The following is a 6,024-nucleotide window of genomic DNA, read 5'->3' as shown; positions in this document are numbered from 1 at the left end:
GTCTTTTGTGATCTCGGGAGTCTTAGAATCTGTTGAGAATAATGAAGCCAAATCTTTAATAGAAACTTATGGAGGCAAAGTTTTTGAGAAACTCAGCAGTAAAATCATTTATCTTATTTTGGGCCGTGATGGTGGGAGATCCAGGCGAGCAAAAGCAAATGATTTGGGGGTCAAAGTCATTAATGAGGATACATTTTTTGAATTGGTGGACATTTATTTCAGCAAACAGTTACTTCTTGAACAAGCCTCCTTATGTAGTATTCCAGTACTTCTAGTCTCTAAAAATGGATACGAAAGTTGGGAGGATATCTGAAAAGTAATTTTTTCTAGTTTGCTGGAACCCAGTTCTTATTGTGTCTTCAAGCAAGATTTTTTTGTTGTTGATGTTTTCAAGTCGGATTTTCGAGTTTCCTGTGTTTTTCAAGTATATTTTTTGTGTCTTTCTGAGGAGTTCCAGTTGAGCCTTTATGGGTGTTCGGTGCCCACCCTAAAAGGAGGGGGTACTGTCAGGGTTCAGCCTAGGATCGGCCTCTCTCACCTCCTTGCCGGCTTCCCCTGACTTCCTTGCGGTCAGACGTCTGGTGCAGTGATGGATGTGGGGCTGAGTATTCTGCCTTAGGTGCTTTTTGCGAGCTTCCACAGTCGGCTGTGTGTGCTGGGGATCGGAGTTCCCATCATGGGCACCGCCATGACAGTTCCTCTCATGTGACAGTACTCCTAACCTATGGTAGCATGACTTCAGTCAGCTGATGCTGTGCTCCAGTAATCTGCTACCCCTGGGTATAAATCCGCCTCCAGAACCCCAGGAAGTTGCTGTTCAACTTCTTTATTCCAAGTGCCTGTGTTACTCCCACTGTTGCTCTCTGCTAAATCCTTCAGCGTGTTGCTTCAGCCTGCTCACAGTTTCCCAGTTTCCTGTATTAGCTTCCATGCTAAACCTTACTCTGAGACTTTAGCTTTCTCACAGTACTTCAGTGTTCCATGTCCCTTCCCTGTGTGTCTTTGTATATGTGCTGCTAATTCTATTGCAGCTTTCCTGTGGCTATTACCCTGTATCACTGAAGTGTCAGATTACCTGCTGGTATTAATTAGCTCACAGCTGGTCCTCCCAGCACATGTCTGTGTTAATCTGCTCTGTGTCTTGTCAGTGCAAATCTGCACTTGCAGTTAGCACTCTCCCAGTGTATGACTATCTTCTCTATATGTCTTGTCTGTGCAATCTGCACCTGCATATATAATTATTCCCAGTATTTTGCCTTTGCCCAGTACCAGCATTTCTAGCTCTCCCAGTATTTGGCCTTTGTCCAGTGCCACATTTCTAGCATTCCCAATATATTCCTTGAGTCCACTCTACTCTTGTATGTGCAATCCCCGGTATATGTTTGTGCTTTCCTGCATATTTAGCAAACTCCAGTACCTGCCTGTGTCCACATCTCCCTGAGCTGCTGAGCTAGTCAGCTCCTGGATTTCTTAGTGATTCTCAGTACTTTCTCAGTAATCTCATGCAAGCCGGTGATCAGGATTTCTAATTGTGTTCCAGTGTATCTCCAGTGTTCTAGCAATAACTTAACGTAATATAGTTTCCGGTCTTCTGCCATTCCCAGGTACCTGTCCAGAGGGCCGCGACCTGCTCACTTGGTGCAGCGGAAAACCAAATCCCAATTGGAGGGGTCACTGGAGAAAACCACCAAGTGAGTTAGACTCCGCGCCTCTGGGCAGGTCTAGCCAAACCTGGGTTCGGCCGCAAATAGGAGACCTAGCCACAGTCACTCCGATAGTCACCTGAACCCCCCGGCTCACCATCCTCCACAGAGGATCACTTTCACCGGATTGTGACATGGGGTTACAGCACCCTTTAACGGACAAGCCAGCCGGCCCTTTACTTATGGGACACAGGCGCACGCTTGGCGCTGCTCCTTTGTTGATGCACGTGCAGCCACAGTGCACACAATTCACAAACACAGAAAATATTTTTTTATTTGGTTTGGAGTGCACTTTGGGGGTTACAGCACCCTTTAACGGTCAAGCCAGCCGGCCCTTTACTTTTGACACAGGCGCATACTTGGCACTACTTTGTTGATCCACGTGCGGCTACCGCGCACACAATTCACAAACACAGAAAATATATTATTTTGTTTGCACTTGGGGGGAGCACCCCTGATGAACAGAGCACCCCCTGGACAATACTACAGCACCCCTTTAGGACACTGCACAGGACTTTGGAGTGGACACAGCCCCTATGGACAACAGCAGCACATTGCAGCACAGCACAGCACAGCACAACACTACACTGCACTACTCTACACTACACAGCCCAGCCAGCCCTAACACCCACCCTCCCTCTTCACTGTCCACAGCCGAGTGAGAAAATGGCGCTGACGCGGGTACCTTATATAGAATCCAAAACCCGTGAGACCCGGAAGGCGGGATGATGACGTTTTGCCTCGATTTCAGATCCGAGTCAGGCGGGAAAAGTCGAGCCTGACTCGAATCGGCCTCGGATCGGGGGGGCTCGGTGGGGTTCGGATTTCAGAAATCCGAACCCGCTCACCCCTAATTAGTACACTGACCATCCTGCACAAAGTCCTAAGAGGACAAGGCTGCTGAACAGGTTTTGCACGCAACCAGCACAGGAGCCGCAGCATCGTGTTTACCCTTGCCCTTGGAAGACGCAGTAATACCAGTATTCAGCACACAATACAGTGCTTAGCTAATGCAATGTGACACCCTTCACAAATACAGGTAAAAGTAGAGATATGGTAAGAACTTACCTTTGTTATCTCTTTTTCTACGAGGTCCGTAGGGTCCACAGGAAACCTTGGGGTATAGGTGATGGTGAAGATATCTGGGCACCATGCAGTTAAATTTTTCTCCCAGGATACTCCCAGGATACAACGGGACCTCCTTCTATACTCTGCCCCCTGGCCGGAGGCTCCTCAGTTACGTAGCAAGCCAAAGGCCGGAGAAGGATAAAAGAGAGAGAAGACAGTATGGACCACTCAAGAATCACATTCTCACACAGAAGGAGATGAAAAACTGGTGACCAGAGTGAAACCCATCTGGAGCACAGGTGTGTCAGGGCAGTCCCTTTGGACCTCATAGAAAAAGAGATAACAAAGGTAAGTTTTTACCATATCTCTACTTTTCAACTTCAGGGTCCATAGAAGGTCCACAGAAAACCTTGGGGATTCCCAAAGCAGTACCCTCAAGGGCAGGGATGCTCCTGTGCAGAAAGGCGAATCCACCGCCCGAAGGAAGCATCCTCCAAGAGAGCTTTGACGTCTCTTGTCCTGGACTTATACTGTGGCAGCTTGTGATTTAGTTGAGAGGCCATAAGGTCCACGTCTGGATGGCCCCACCTGTCCACTAAGAGCTGAAACACTTCTTGGTGGAGAGACCATTCCCCGGGATGCATGTGGTGACGTCTGAAGAAGTCCACTTCCCAATTCAGCACTCCCGGAATGAACACTGCTGATATGGCTGGTAGATAGCTTTCCGCCCATGTCAGAATGTGTGACACCTCTGTCATTACCGCGTGACTTCGAATTCCTCCTTGACGGTTTAGATAAGCCACTGTTGTGGCATTGTCTGACTGTACTAGCACGGGTTTACCATTAAGCAACAGCCTAGCTTGCTGCAGGGCCCTGAAAACTGCCCGCAGTTCCAATATATTAATTGGAAGCGCAGATTCCTCTGCGGTCCACCTTCCCTGAAAAGAGTGTGGACCCGTCACTGTGCTCCAATCCCCGAAGACCGGCATCCGTCGTCGGAAGGACCCCAGTCCGAGATCCAAAAGGGACGCCCCTTGTTGAGGTGGGCCGTCTGTAGCCACCAAGTCAACGACAGGTGCACCTCCAAAGAGAGCACCATCAATTGAGTCCATATATGATCCGTCCCACTTGGAGAGGATCGATTTCTGCAGAGGCCAGAAATGAAACTGGGTATACTCTACCATGTCAAACACTGACACCATAGATCCCAGCAACTGCATCACTGAGTGGACTGACACTCGGCGACTGTGAAGGCATCTGCGTACTCGCATCTGCAAAGTGGATATCTTTTCAGCTGTCGGAAATATCCTTTGCTGTTGTGAATCCAACAGCGCTCCCAGATGGAGCATCCTTTGAGACTGAATCAGTTGACCAACCACCCGTGTACCTGGAGCACAAATATTGTTAGCTGCAGGTGGTGGTGAAGGACCTCTAGAGACCCGGCTAGCAGTAAGAGGTTGTCCAGGTATTGTAACAGGTGGATCCGCTAGAGCCGCAGATGGACTGCCATTACCTTTGTAAACACCCGAGGTGCAGTTGCAAGGCCAAACAGTAGAGCCTGGAACTGGAAATGCTGTTATGACACAGCAAACCTGAGAAAACATTGGTGAGTTGAAGTAATCGGAATATGTAGGTATGCATCCTGGATTTCCAGAGACAACATAAAATCCCCAGGTTCCATAGCCAGTATAACTGAGCGTAGGGTTTCCATCCTGAACCTGGGTACCCTGAGAAATTTGTTCAGGGACCTGAGATTGAGAATAGGATGGTAAGAACCATTTGGCTTCTGGACTAGAAAGAGGCTGGAATAATGCCCTGTTCCTCTTTGGGACATCGGGACCGGTACAATGACTCCTGCCTGCAGCATGGATTGTACCACCTGTTGAATAGCAAAAGCCTTGTCCGTGTTTTTTGGAAGCCCTGTGCAAAATAATTGATGGGGAGGCCTTCTGCGGAAGGAAAGGGCGTACCCCAGAGAGACCACTTCCCTCACCCAGGAACCCGTGGTAGTCTGACACCAGTGCTGCGCGAACTGAAGAAGTCGGCCTCCCACCCGGGGGTCCTCCAGGAGGAAGCCCGTCCCATCAAGCGGAGGGCTTGTCATCAGCTTTTGGCAGCTGGACGTCTGGTACTCCAAGGCTGCTTTTTAGGCCTGGCAGATTTCTTGGCGGTGGATGGCCTGGGAAACGACTGAGTTGTAGCCTTACCTGGAGCCCGATCAGTCTGAAAGGACGGAGTCCGAGCCCCTGAAGAAGCTGGAGCTGAAGGCAGACAAGCCGACTTATGTGCTGCTAAGGTATTCACGATCTTGTCCATATCAGGGCCAAACTTACCGTCATAAGGCAAACATTCCAACCCTTTCTTGGATTCCGCATCAGCTCTCCAAGATGGAGCCACAGAGAGTGGTGAGCCACAATGGCCGCCGAAGAAACCCTGGCATTTAGTAGGCCAATATCCAAAGCTTAACAATATTTTTGAGACTTCATAAAACTAGAAAGCGCAATTTTAACTTGCAAAAAATTTAATTTATTAAAAAAGTACAGATAAGTAATCAGAATAAATTATATACACATAACTTGTTATGCTAAATTAGATACGGGAGCAATACCGTATAGAAAGCTGCAATTTGACCTGTAGTCCTTGTCACCAGACAGACCAGCGCCCTAAATAGATATTGTTTGGTTGTTAATATTCAAAGCTGCCTCATTTATATAGATAGCAGAATCTCTGAGATTTCCCACCAGATTCAGCTGTTCCCTGGTAGCATTAGAGGCTAAGGATGTTTCAAGGCTGTTAGCCCAACATTCCATGGTCTGAGTCACCCAGCAAATGGCCATAGCTGGTCTGCATGCAGCCTCCAAAAGAGAATAAATGGATTTAAGGCATACCTCTACCTTCCTATCTGTAACGTCCATCAGGGACGACATGGAAGGCATAGGAAGCATTGCGCTTCTTACCAAGCACGTGACATGGGAATCCACCACTGGTGGAGTCTCCCATTTGGAAAAATTATTCTCAGCAAAAGAGTAAGCTGAGACTAGCCGCTTCTGCGGTTGATACCGCTTTCCAGGCAATTTCCAAGCCACTTCAAAGTGATTCACCAATTGGTCAGACAATGTGAATGTAGCCTCAGTCACCTTTTCTTCCATGAAATATGCCTAGATTTAGGCGCAGGGGGTTCATCCTCCTCAATGATCAGGGCTGCCTTTACAGCTTGTATTAGCCCTGGTATATATCTTAGACTTGACCCCTG

The sequence above is a fragment of the Taudactylus pleione genome, unplaced genomic scaffold, assembly GCF_031769625.1.
Source record: "Taudactylus pleione unplaced genomic scaffold, aTauple2 ptg000016l, whole genome shotgun sequence".
Classification (NCBI taxonomy): domain Eukaryota; kingdom Metazoa; phylum Chordata; class Amphibia; order Anura; family Myobatrachidae; genus Taudactylus; species Taudactylus pleione.
Note: the sequence above shows the minus strand (reverse complement) of the source record.